At 43.8% G+C, this 14459-nt stretch overlaps 1 long non-coding RNA gene across 1 annotated transcript; it reads left to right on the top strand.

The window, feature by feature from the left end:
* The first annotated feature begins 252 nt into the window (after positions 1-252).
* LOC308482878 lies at positions 253-4617 on the top strand. Its single transcript, XR_013989479.1, has 2 exons — positions 253-397; positions 4193-4617. It is a non-coding gene; the product is annotated as an uncharacterized lncRNA (long non-coding RNA).
* The last annotated feature ends 9842 nt before the right edge of the window (positions 4618-14459 follow it).

Below are 14459 nucleotides of genomic sequence, written 5' to 3'. Positions count from 1 at the left end.
CTATAACATTGGCATCTTCTATAATCATATTATAATCTGCCCATTTGCTTTTAACCCCTGAACAGTTTTGCTGGTGTGTTCAGGAGGCAGTTACAAAATGGGGGAAGGTAATGGACTGTATATGGGGAAATGTTATCTAGAGGGTCCAGAATGCCCCATGCCCTCTAGAAGCCGCAGTGGGAAATAGCTCTGCTTTCTCCTGATTCTAGGGAGGCACCGATGTCTTTGTGACATCATCAGATATGACTCCAATCCCAGTCCTCAGACCTGTTTGCATGTCTAGCAATCAAGAAGCTGAAAGGACTCAAAGTTGGACATATGTCCTGTTTTACAGTAGGACAACTTCTTTATTTAAAGGCCTGTCAGAAGATAGCCTCAATCTGAAGGGTTCCTCTAGGTAAGCAGGGGGAAATAATCTGGTCCACCATGGCCCCTCAGTCCAGGCCAGTCTCAACAAGCCCCCACCCTCCACCGGTCATTCAGTGTTAAAGGTAAAGGTAAAGGGACCCCTGACCGTTAGGTCCAGTTATGCCCAACTCTGAGGTTGCGGTGCTCATCTCGCTTTATTGGCCAAGGGAGCCGGCGTACAGCTTCCGGGTCATGTGGCCAGCATGACTAAGCCACTTCTGGCGAACCAGAGCAGCGCACGGAAACACCATTTACCTTCCCGCTGGAGTAGTACCTATTTATCTACTTGCACTTTGGCGTGCTTTCAAACTGCTAGGTTGGCAGGAGCAGTGACCGAGTAATGGTAGCTCACCCCGTCGCAGGGATTCGAACCGTGACCTTCCGATTGGCAAGTCCTAGGCTCTGTGGTTTAACCCACAGCGCCACCCGCATCCCTTCCATTCAGTGTTACTTTATTGCATATTCCATCAACTGGTGCACCCACTATGTTCTAATGGTGAGAATCTAACCATTAGACATTGGCAAACAGACCTTGAAAGAGCAGACATAGGGTATCTCATCCCTCCATTTTTAGGGCAGGGGGTTATTGTGTGAAGTACGAATGTGGGTTGTAGCTTGATTTGTTTACTAGCTTCAATCTCATTCAAAAACACGCACACTTAAAAGTTCCCCTTCGGAAGTTCTGCAGCAGAGGCCCCACCTCCCTGTCACAATCAAACATTATGTCTTTCCTCTCCCTTTTGATCTCTTTGGACTTTTCCTCTGTTCTTTGCTATGGACCCCAGCGGCGTTTCCACATTTTACATGGAGCCAGCTGACAATTGTCATTTGCCTGAGAGGTCAGTGATTGAGTTGAAACTGAGATACGTTGGTTTGTTATTTTTTTAAAAAATCATCCATCTCCATCCCTGGTGGGGCGCTTCCCATGGAAAGTACAGCAAGGAACTCAGCTAATGGCAAGCATGGAATCTGTTTCAATTGAGTTGGCAATTTCAGCTGGCTGGCAGGTGGCCTGAAACAAGCCATTAAAAAAATGTGCGTCATTCCTGCAGCTTTCTTCCTTTTTTTTCCTGAGGAGAAGCACATCCGGAAGTTTCTTAATGCTTCCTATGTTGCAAAATGGAGAGAAACTTGAAGATCCTCTAGGCAGAACTAGAATTGAATACATAAATTTATAAAGAAAGCCCAAGCAGCATGGATTGCACAAACGTATTATTAGCTCCATGAATTGTCTTTGGGGCTTTGCTGGAAACTCCCCAGTAAGTCATGATAATGGACTGAGATATTGAATGTACTTTTTCCTGGACACCTTGCAAATGGCATTTGATGTGTTTTTGGAAGTCAGCATCAAACACAGATCATTATGCTTGACTCAGTTTTTTGTGGGGGGTTTTCTTCTGCCCATTGACTGATGGCTGCTTTTCTAGAGAAAGAAAAAGGCCTACACAGTGATAAAAAGAAATGACTCTAAAATAAATTGCTGGGAACTTCCAGCAGATGACTGGTCTGTTACCCCAATTGTAGAATCATCTCTAGCTAATAAAAGGGACATTGTAGCTCATCTGGCAAATTGCCAAGTGACTGTTAGTTAAAACCCGCTATGCAATGCTTCCCAAACTTTTTCTGGCCACTGCCCCTTGGTACCATAAACTCACCCACTGTGTCCCCTACCCAGTAAAAAGCATGATTTGGAATAGGAGTTTGCACAACCCACTAAGGAAGTTATTAACACAATAAATTTCAAAACATTAATTAATTGCACATTTTTCAAAACCCAATTAATTTAACTAATAATAAAATATTTTTAATTTTTTAATAATAATAATAATAATAATAATAATAATAATAATAATAATAATTGCCATTTACACCTCCAGCATCCCTCTGCTGCACTCTGGCCTCCTAGTGCCCCCCTTGGTAATCCCATTCCCTTCCACAGGGAATGACAACTATAGTAATCACACCATCAAACATACACAACACTCACATTACGAACTTGTGCATGTCTACATTGAAGTAAAGCCCCACTGAGTTCAATGGGGCTTATACTCATCTAGGACTGGTCCTACCATTAGGCAAAGTGAGACAACTGCCTCAGGTGGTGGATGGTGATGATGTCAATCTTCTTGAGTGTGAGAGCCCTCTCCCCTCTTGTGTCTCCCAGCAACTGGTAGTCAGAAGCATTGCTGCCTCTGACTGTGGTGGCAGAACATAGCCATCATGGCCAGCAGCCATTGATAGTACTATCTCCATGAATCCAGCAGTTTCTAGTGTAGAGAAGCATCAGCTACATCTGAAGGCCTCCTGCTCTGGATTCTTCACTGCAACTTTGGCTAGTGTTCCTCTGATGCCCAAGAGATGGCAGCACACATTTCATTCCTGGGTAAATGGAATGTTCCATGAGCTACCAGAGGGGCTATTGCGAGTAGGATGAAACGCTAGTAATCTAGAAGACAAACGGCTCATATCGTCCTTTCTGGTTTATTTGTTAAAGTCAAATGGTTCAGCCCAAATGGTTTTCATGGCTCCCTACCCCCCACAAAGTACAGGTGGGAGAGGATGACTTTTTATGCTAGACAGACAAAGGATGAACCTTGACAGGAAGCCAATGAGCACATTTGCAGACACTTTGAGAGAGGCTGTCTGGCAATCTTGTGCGGGAATCTTATGATTCAGCAGCAGTTTCTGGTTAATTAAATTATGTCTTATCTCACCAGAGGAGAAAAGGAAGGGCCCCCCAGTTCTCTGGTGGTGACTCTCCTTTGGAGAGGCAAGCACAAATGAGCAATTTCAGAGGCAAAGAAGAATGCCTTTCTTTATTAAACCTGAGTGGGAAGCCAAAGTTATAAAATGACCACAGTGTATCCATTCCAAAGATATGTCTACAGGGGCAGTAGCTTGGTGGTAGAGTATCTGTCTTGCATGCAGAAGGTTTCAGATTCAATCCCTGGTAGGGAGGTAGGGCTGGGAGAGACTCCCATTCTAAAGCCTTGGAGAGATGTTGCCAGACAGTGTAGAAAACACTGAGCTCAATGGACCCAATGGTCTGATTCAGCATAATGCAGCCTCCTCTCTCCCTATGTTTGAATGAATGAAGAATTAAAACCCACCACCTAAATCATGGGTTGGCAAACTAAGGCCCGCGGGCCGGATCCAGCCCAATCGCCTTCTAAATATGGCCCACAGACAGTCTGGGAATCAGCATGTTTTTACATGAGTAGAATGTGTGCTTTAAAAAAAATAAATGCATCTCTGGGTTATTTGTGGGGCATAGGAATTCGTTCATCCCCCCCCCCCAAAAAAATATAGTCCGGTCCCCCACAAGATCTGAGGGACAGTGGACTGGCCCCCTGCTGAAAAAGTTTGCTGACCCCTGACCTAAATCAGAGAGAGAGAATCTGCTCAGATGTTGTTGGAGTGAATCTGCCATCATACCCAACCATGCTGGCTGAGGCTAAATGGAGTCCAACAACATCTGGAGGGCCACCATGCCTGAGTTATTAGACCAGGCTTCCTCAAACTTGGCCCTCCAGATGTTTTGAGACTACAATTCCCATCATCCCTGACCACTGGTCTTGCTAGCTAGGGATCATGGGAGTTGTAGGTCAAAAACGTCTGGAGGGCTGAGTTTGAAGAAGCCTGTATTAGACAATGGTTTGAATCAGGGTCAAGGATTTCTGGGGAATTCAACTCAATAGTACTCAATCTGAGTATTACAAGGGTGTGATTCCAGAGTTTTCCTGCCATGAATGCCACTCACAGCTCTGTGCTTGAATTTCCCAAGGTCTGCTATTTGGAACAACGTTTTTTACAACCTGAGGTTCCCGTGTGGCAACTCAATCTCAACCCCAAGTTGATGAATTCTGAAAGATCTGACAACTGCTAGAGATGGATTCCTGGCATGGTTCACTCATCCCCTGGTATAAATTTCCAGCTGTTTAAAAGAATGAAACTGGAGGGGTGGATGAAGAGAAGCCCTCCCCCCCCCCGGCTGCGTCCCTCTCCATGTGCTTCAACAGCCCCAAGCGGGATCATTTAGAATGAATTTTGGTTTGACGTCTTTTGGCAATCCTGTTGCATAGAGAGCAAGACAAATGGTCCTCTTATCTCAAAAGCAGCAACCCACAAGCACTCCTGTTTCTAATTGGAGCCTGGCAGAACTTCTTTCTTCCATCCATCAAGCTGGTGAATAAAAAATGAGTAACCTTACAGCTGGGACTCGCCAATGGTGAGTAGCAACGTTTGGGGAGGAGGTAGAGAAATCCAGGCCATTCAGTACCGTCATTCCTCTCCTTGGCTCAACATTAACTTGTTTTCCATTGTAGTTTTTGAAGAACCGGGTTGACTTTATCTCTTAGATGAGGGAGGATAAGAAGCACTCCTCTCCCCAGGGGCCTTTGATAGTTGGTCCAGCACTCCAGAAGGGGCCAAATGACAAGGCAGGACCTGAAAAATGTGGCTCATTTGGAAGGCCAGGAGTACAAATCTCTTTGGAAAGGGGGTGTTAGGTTTTACTGGGGGTTTTTTTGGGGGGGAGGGGTCTTCATCTGTATATTTCTTGCATCCCTCTTTTGATGAAAAGGGATGATTTTAAGAGTGTATGTGTGCTCACTCTCTCCCCTGCCCACCTTCTTAAAACAGCCAGAGGCAAAATGTATACGAGTGGCTATTTTATTTTTCTTCATGTGCTTTCTAGGATCACATCCTGTTGCACACACTCCAGCAGGAAGAGACTCCAGGAGTTCTTGCACTTACCCAAGGCTCTGTTCCCTTGGAATGAAGGTCAAAAGAGACAGTGATATTGTGATAGGAATTTTGAGATCTTAGATATATGTTAAATGTTCATAAGTGTACCAACCAAGCACGTACATAGATCAGCACAGGAAGACCAACCTGAAACCATTTTGATTCCCAAACTGAGCAAAGGTTTTCTCTGCAAGGTCAAAGGAAAATGGAAAAGCCTCCCATTGTCTTTTCCTTCACAAATCCTGTCTTAAGGGTATGTCTGTATTTGAATAGGGTGAGCCTGTGACCTGACTCAGGAACTAAGTATTTATCATTACTAAGTATTTATCATTACAAAAGATTGGCAGGCTCCCCAGGGTATCCAATCAAGTAAACACAGAATCCAATCAAGTGACCATTAAACAGGTAACCTCTCAGACGAGATAAACAAGTCACTCAGATTTCTGTTTTAGACCACCTTTTCTGTGATGTAGGTATGATGTATCTGGGGGTGGGTGGTCTTGAGTTACACCCCTTCTGTGATGTATGTGTGATGTTTCTGGGGGTGGTCTCGAGGGCAGGGAATTTAAAACATCTATATAAGGCCTTGTGCACCATTGTTCTGGGTTCCTCCTCCCTCCTGCGTTGTGGTGAGTGAGGATCCTGTTGCAACAAATCAATAAAGATCAGGCTTACTAGCTGCTTTGCTTCTCAATATTCTCTGGTTGGCCTCTGTTATTTTCTCCTACCAATAGGGAACCTATGTAAGGACTCTATATGGGCTCTATATGGGAAGCAAGCAAACCCTACTTTAATTTTTAAAACATATGCCCCTCCTTGGGGTCAGATCAAACCATCTGTCCAGCTGCTGTCATCACAATAAAACAATTACAAATTTGTAATTGTAAAAAAGCAACAACCCAACACTGCAAGTATAAACAATAACAGACAAGGATGGCAGATTCTTTCCCGGACTGCACCACACACACACACACCTACCTATACCTTCTGCCTGAAATAGGCCACACACATTCTGCTGAAATCTGGACTTCAGACGTGCACATGGGGGCATGTGGTTTCAAGACCAACTTTGGCCATGTCATCCAGAACAAAATGGCCTTTCTTAAGTTCTCCTCTCTGAAGCCCTGGGCTGATCAGGGTTTATGGGAACTGTAGTTGAAAACAGCTGGAGGACAGCAGGTTACAGAGCCAACTGAATGTCCAACGGGGCATGATGAGCCTGCTGCAGCCTTCAGGAGGGTTTCTCCTGCAAGTTCCAACAATCTCAGAAGGCACAGCGACTCAGTTCTGGACTTTTAGTGTGGCTGCCCCTGCTCTGTGGAATAGCATTCCTGTTGAGATATGACAGGCACCCACTCATTGCACTTTCCAGAAGCAGCTGGATAAATGAGTCTTTACCTGGAGCATCCAGTTGTTAGGGTTTGGGCCTTGTTTTAAAGATATTTGTTGTTTTTAATTTAATATTTTAAAAACTTTGAGGTGGGGGCTTTAAAGGCAATTAATAAATCAAAGTTAATTAACTAATACATTAATAAGCTCATTTGTTGGGGCTCATTGCATCACTGAACTCAATCCAGATTTGCATACTAATACTGCATCTTCTTTTTTCTGCTACTTCAATCTATGTTTAAGTAACATCACCACAAAACCCACCTGGGTAACTCCCACCTCCCATTTAAGGCTTAAATGATGGATCTGATTACTCTGCTGATTCAGCAGCTTGACATATTGCATTCCTTCAGGCTGGGAGTCTGAATGTTCAAAAAATTACGAAATGCATTGCTCAGCAAAAGAGAGGGGTGAGGAGGGTGGAGAGAGAAGACTTTATGGATGCCTATAAACCGGTGGCCATATTTGTTTGGTTTCATGGAAAGCGCTCTCGGAGCGAGTCATTTCACCGAAGTTCAAAGTGTATGGTTTCAAAAGGGTTTCAACGGTTGCCAAAACCTTCCTGGTTCCGAGGGTCTCGTCATGCTAAGTGGTTGTCATGGGGACAATTCTTTCCCATTATTATGCCTGGAGTCTTTCCTAAACCACATTAGAAGTGGATACTGTTACAAAGGTTTCAGAATCAACAATGGAAGCTCAGAAGAGGACAAATCCTTTCCAGATGTTGTAAACTAAGAGCAGTTTACCTTTCATGCAAAAGGGAATAATTTTTGGAATGATTCTTAATGCCTGGGGGGCAGGGGTAGAATTCCCTCTAACCAACCACCTGTTATATCCTTGTAGTTAAGATCGGAAGTACACATTTTGGGATAGATCTTCCTTTTAGCATGCTTCTAAGAAGTTTACATCTGAGCTGCAAAAGGATATATTTGAATTGGGAAATAGCCAGTGGCTTGTTCCTTCTTCACATTCTGTTTCAATATAGGACATCTTTTCAAGATGTAAATGAATTTGTATATATTCAAATTCACCAGGGATACAGAGCGATGCAAACAGTGGCTTGTTTCTGTATCATATATTTTTATCAGACATTTTGCTTGTTTTCTATATTGATCCTTTATCCCCTCTTGTTGGCACAGAAAGATTGGCCTCAGTCTTGCCCCAGTAATGCTCCTTTGAAGATTTGAATTTTAATTAAAACCTGAGAACTTGGGTTGTGGCCAATGTTAGCCTTACTTTGGTTAGATGAAAAATTCCTGACATCCGCAAAGTTGCTGAGCTGTTTTTAGGAAGTGTGATTTTTTGCTGAAAATTCCACCCTGACGCCATTTTTACACCAAGAAGCCATTTTGGGAATTTTCCTGATGTTTGGCAAGCCTAAAGACTTGGGTCCGTGTGAACACTGTATACTTAAAGCCATAGCTGTCAACGTTTTCCCTTTTTTTAAGGGAAATTCCCTTATTCCGAATAGGATTCCTCGCAAGAAAAGGGAAAAGTTGACAGCTATGCTTAAAGCACTCTGACAATGTGAATAGTCATGGCTTCAAAGAATTCTAAGAGCTGTAGTTTCTTAAGAGTTGTTGGGGACCCATATTCCCCTCACAGAGCAACAATTCCCTCAGTGGCTTAACAATTAATTGTTCTGCACAGTGAACTCTGGGAATTGCAGCTTTGTGAGGGGAATAAGGGCCTCCTAACAACTCTGAGCACCTTTAACAAACTACAGCTCCCAGAATTCTTTGGGGAAAGCCATGATTATTTAAATGATGTCATAGTGCTTTGAATGTATGGTGTGAATGTGGCCATAGTTGGATGCAGCCCTTAATTAGTGGCTGTTAATGAGTCAATGCATGCTATGTTAATCTTTGGCTTCTTCAGTTTAATACATGGTGGGAGAAATGGCCAACTGCTATCAACAAGAGTGAATCAGCTGGCGAGAGGTTGACTAACGGTTAATAGAGGAATCTGCACTAGACAGTTCATGCTCCACAGGTGATCTTTTGTAAGATGCTCCCTTCCTCTTATCTTTTCCAACAAGGCAACCTTGAGACAAGTCATCCCTCTAATCAGGCTGTGCAAATATTACTGGGCAGGAGGAACCAAATGTTCTTGTCAAGAGTGGTGTATTTATAGACCACAAGGGCTCAAGATTTCCCCTGTTCTATTATAGAAATTGAGGCATCTGCTCCTAGTACTGACAACAGCCTTACTCTGGTTGTAGAACTGATCGACGCTGATTAAGTTCCATGCATAGAAAGCCTCCATAAATCAACACAGGAGTTCAGAACATAATGAGAGCCCTGCTGGAGCAGTCCAAGGGTCCATCTTGTCTAGCATTCTCTTTCTCATGGTGTCACTAAATGCCTCTGGGAAGTCCACAAGCATGACACAAGCACAATCATCCTCTCCTGCTGATGTCACCCCAAATCTGGTGTTCAGAGGTCTTTGATCCTGGAAGTAATATAGAGCCATCAAGACTAGTAACCATTTGTTGATCTATCCTCTATGAATTTGTCCAGCCTCTCTTTAAAGCCACCTAAGCTGGTTGCCACATCCTATGTCAAAGAGTTCCATTGTTTAACCATGAGCATACTTGAGCTTCAGGCAAGCAGGTAAGGCAGAGTGCCTGATTGCAAGCAGCAGGGGCTACCACACAAAAGACCCCGGTCTTAGGAGACATAAGATGGACCTTGGGAGCATGTGGCACTACTAAGAGTGTATTTCTCAAGAATCAAAGGCAGGGATATGCATGGTAAGGTGTTCCCAGAGGAAACTGGGTTCCAAGTTGTTCAGAGATCTGAATCTCAACAACAAGACGTAAAACTCACCCTTAAAGCAAATTTCCCCCCTCAAACAATTCTGGGCACTGTAGCTTGACAAGGATTGCTGGGAATAGCAACTATGTGAGGGGTAAACTGCAAGGCCCAGAATTCTTGGGGTGGGGATGGGGGTGTGTTTCAAATGTTCTTCAAAGTTATAATGTTTACGCAGCCTCTCTCTTCATAGTGGCTTGTTCAGGTGATCAACCAAGGAGCGATTAAAGCAGTTCTAAACATGGAAGCCAGGGGGCAATATATAATACCATGCCCAGTTGGGGCGGAGGAATTGGTGGCTTTCCTGACTTCTAAGCGCCGGCATAAAACAATCCTATCATCAGGGTTTTTAATAGATTATGTATTTATTACTCATTTGCCATCTTAATTTTATTGCTGTGCCGTGGGTTGGCTTTTACTGCTCTCGCTGCTTCTCTCCCGTTCCTTCTTGTCACCTCTGCTCTCAGTGCACTTTGTCTCAATCATCTTACTTATTGGATGGTTTACATTTTTGGCCTGTCCAGGGCTGAATTAAGACCTTTAGAAGAGGCCCTAAGCCCTGAAAAGAGTATGGTCCCCCCCCCATAAGTAATTCAAAATAAAAAGAATATTGAACCAGAAAATATTTTTAACGTTTTTATTTTTTGAATGTTTTAAATAGTTGTTTTAAGAACATATGAAGAGCCTGCTGGATCAGGCCAATGGCCCATCTAGTCCAGCATCTTGTTCTCACAGTGGCTAACCAAACGTTTGTGGGAAACCCACAACCAGGATTCAAGCTCAAGAGCACTCTCCCTTCCTGTGGTTTCTGGCAACTGTTCTTCCAGCAACTATGGAGGCAGAGCATAGCCACCATGGTTTACTAGACACTGATAGCCTTATCCTCCATGAATCTGTCCAGTCCTCTTTTAAAGCCATCCAAGTGGGTGGCCATCACTGCCCCATGTGGGAGCGAGTTCCATAGTTTAGCTATGTGCTTCATGAAGAAGTAAAGTGGTACCTTGGGTTACAGATGCTTCAGGTTACATACGCATCAGGTTACAGACTCTGCTAACCCAGAAATAGTACCTTGGGTTAAGAACTTTGCTTCAGGATAAGAACAGAAATTGCGTGGCGGCGGCGCAGCAGCAGCAGGAGGCCCCACTAGCTAAAGTGGTGCTTCAGGTTAAGAACAGTTTCAGGTTAAGAACAGACCTCCAGAACGAATTAAGTTCTTAACCCGAGGTACCACTGTACTTTCTTTTATCTTCCAAAATTCAGCTACATTGGTTGGCTATGAGTTCGATGTTATGAGATACATTTTCTCCATGACATGCATAATTGCATAAACTTCTTCCATGCCACTATCATTTCCTTAAAAATCCCTCCTCACTATTTCTTTAATCTCTAACGTATTTGTTTTGCAACCCAGGATTAGCTTGCTGTCTAGGATTCATTTCTGAGGTTTCAGAGTCCTTAACAAGATCTCATCGGCAAGACATACTACAATTGCCGGTTGGCCTCTCTCCCCACCCTCTTAAACCTACACAGTTTCAGCCAAATATTGGCCCCAGTTCTGAAAATAAATCAAGAGAATAATGCAAATGGTTAGCAGCCAATTTATGACATACTCTGAAGAAAGGACTGGCTAAGATTTATGCATTTTATGACACTGTGTCAAAAGACACACATCTCAACCAAATAGTAGCTAGCTAATTATTAAACACAAAATATCTATCAATGATCTGTGGAATGGGATGGGCAAGTACAGGGATTTTCTCAAAGCTATGGTATCCCTTCTGACAATTTGCTGAGGTCTAACATTTTCTAAGGTTGAGTCTCCATCCCAGTATTGATTTACACACACACACACACACACACACACACACACACACACACATTATAATCAGTGCTCTATGTTTTCTGTGGGGCTACAGAACTCAGCCTTAGAATTAATTCAGGTTAACCAATGTATCTTGAACAACATATGTGAGGTAGGAGCTAAATGACTGAATGTTCCATCACTGTCACAGTCAGGCTGCAAGTAGTGGTCTGAGATCCTTCGAAAGCCAGCAGCCAGAACTAAAGAGCAAGTCAGGATTGAAGGGGAAATCAGGGACAACAGGTCAGGAAACAAGACCAAAGGACACAGGAACACACCAGGGTTCAGGAAGACAGTGGTTTCAGCAAGCTCAGTTGAAAGAGGAAGTCTTCTTATACTCTCCCCTGTCCAGGAGGAACCAATGGCCAGGCTGGGTGAGCAGAGTCATTCCAGGACCTGATGGTATTTCAGGTACACACACAGTTTCCTTGCCAATGGAAAACAAGCATCTTGGAAGGAAGATTAGCTGACTAACTTTGCCTAGATGTTCTGCAGCCTGAGGGCTGCCATTGCCTCCTAAGCAACCTTCCAGGGGCCGTTTGCTGATGGTAGGTGTGGGCAAAAGTAAAAGTGGGTGCAGCAATGAATGGAAGTGTTTGTACAGTGTGCAGCATTTGAGTGTTGCAAAAGCCATGCGCCTCTCCATCCTCCATCCAGGCAGGCAGGAGACATTATCAGCAAAAGCACTGATGCAGAGCAGAGGCAGTGGGGATAATAGCCTAGGAGGGGAGTCTCAAGGGCCAGATGGGGAAGCCTGGAGGGCCACATCTTGTGCCTAGACCTGAGCTTCCCCAATCCTGAATGTGCAGAGATATTGTTTTTAAGGAAGAATCGTTGTGGCATCCTCATCCAAAGCTTGTGTCATCACCTTGCTCTCCTTATTTATTTATAAGCCTTTGTGGACAGAATATTGTGGGGGGGGGGGGGGATAAATCCTGGATTGGTTGAGAAATAGTTACCTTCGGTGAGTCAGTCTCAGGAACAGCAAAGCAGAGCTGGTGTACCCAAGATACATATGTTTTCCATTGATGAGATAAATCTCCACACACGTCTTGGCTCCCAGAAACTGTTGATCCTCCACATTGCATAATATTATTTTGTGGCTGATTTAATTCTCCTGCTTTCCACCCTGACACCTACCTTACAGAGAAAGCCAGCACGGCAATTGAAATAAGGGTAAGACATCTGTGATTTCTCAGAAATGACTTTCAGCAGAACTATCTATAACCTATGAAGGGAAAAAAATATGCTAAAAAGTTCTAAGCAGTGCCACAAGTCTATGCAGCAACCCATCTAGCACATTCAGCACCAGTATTTCCCCAGCCATAACTCAGAATGTTCCACTGAGTCAAATTGTTGTGATTCAGCTACAAATATTGTTTCTAGTCACATGAAGAATGGCAGATGCAACCAGGTAAACTTAGCGAAGGGGAATCATTAGGTACTTAACAGACTTAGCAGACTGGCCTATGACACAACTTTGCACATGTTAATTTATGCATTAAAAAATCGCCAGTGTGGTATAGTGGTTAGAATGCTAAACTGAGACCTGGGTTCAGATTCCCACTTGGGCATGAAGCTCTTCTTGGGCCATTGGGCCAGTCACTGCCTCTCAGCCTAACCTACCTCACAAGACTGTTGTGGAGATTAATTGAAGAGGGGAGAACCATGTATGCTACCTTGCGCTCCTTGGAGGAAAATCAATAAATAAACAAATATGCAGACCTGGCATACAGTTACATGTACTGAATTATATGTATACATGGAAATTTAGGCTGACTTTCAGCACTTGCTGTCAGGCCTTATTCTGAACTATGAGTTCATAGGTTTGGGAACCTAGTGCATTGTATGTGGGTTAAGCAGGTCCCAAGGAGCTCAAAGTGACAGTCACATGGTTCTTCCCCTCCCTTCTTTTATCCCCACAACAACCCTGTGAAGCTGCGTAGGCTGAGAGCTTCCTGGCCAAGTGGGAACTTGAACCCTGATCTCCCAGTTCATAGCCTGATACTTTAACCACTACATTCCTTCTCTCAGTTTGGCTTTCTCTGTTGGCATTGATGAAGAAATAGCACTTTCTGAGCACCTGTTTACAGGGGTTGACATTCTGTCCCTTTTTGATGATGTCTCCTGTATTATGGTGTTGGTCATTGAGCAAACACAAGTGTTCTGGGGAAATATATTCAGGGAAGTCCTTAGTGGAGTAGACTGAGGTCACATCCACACCATACATTTAAAGACCACGATCCACCCCCACCCTAAAATTACCTCCTGTGGAATTACAATTCCCAGCATCCTTAACAAACTACAGTACCAAGAAATCTTTGGGTGAAGCCATGAGCTTTAAATGTGTATTGGGTATGCCTTCAATGTATGGTGTGGCTATGACCTGGAGCCATAGCAGACTTTCAATTTTCTTTTGGCCCGTAAATTAATGTTTGACAAATGGGGTGTAGGTTTGTAGCAAGCAGAGTGAGAGGAAGCTCACCGGCAGACGCAGCCCCCATGGAAAACTTCCGTCAACTGTGTCTGAATCAGTGTCTGTGTCTCCCTGGCTTCCAGTTGTGTTTTTCACTACTGTATCTTCTGGAAATTCCTCTTAGGCAGAAGTGTTACAGAAATTGCCAAAATCAGGCCAAGAAAAGAGAGCAGGCTGCTTTCTCCAAAGCTCATGTTTTCTTTGAATTTCTTTGGACTCTTTGAAGAAGAGTTCCTCTAGCTCAGTTTTGTCTACACAGACTGGCAGCAGCTCAGTATTACTCTCTCTCAACCCTACCTGCAGGTGCTGGAAATTGAACCTGGGAACTTCTACATCCAAGGCAGTTGCTCTACCGCTGAGCTATAGCCCTTCCCCAAAGGCAAACTGTACCAGCTTCAATGCTGGAATTAATATTTTTTGACATTCTTTTATTTAAAATGGCAATTGGAAGGGGTAGAAAGAAGAGGGGAGCAAACCAACAGAACAATGAAGTCACAGGAAGAAGGAATTTTCCTCAGCATTGTGTACACACAGACACACATGCAGGAACCATAGACTCGGCACACTCTTTTACAATCCGGATCATGACTTGAGTTTAACGACAGCTTTGCTAGCGATGGGGGAGACATAACTAACAACAGCAAGAGATTACTGGCTGCTAAACAACATTCCAGGATGCAATACAATGCAGGACGTTCAAAATGATGCTACTGAGACAAGGCAACTGATTACCCAGCCATCTGGTTTGGGTAAATGTGTTACGGCT

This window comes from Podarcis pityusensis (assembly GCF_964106645.2).
Source record: "Podarcis pityusensis genome assembly, chromosome: 8".
NCBI lineage: Eukaryota > Metazoa > Chordata > Lepidosauria > Squamata > Lacertidae > Podarcis > Podarcis pityusensis.
The sequence above is the reverse complement of the archived record's forward strand: the minus strand, read 5'-3'. Positions and strand labels throughout refer to the sequence as shown.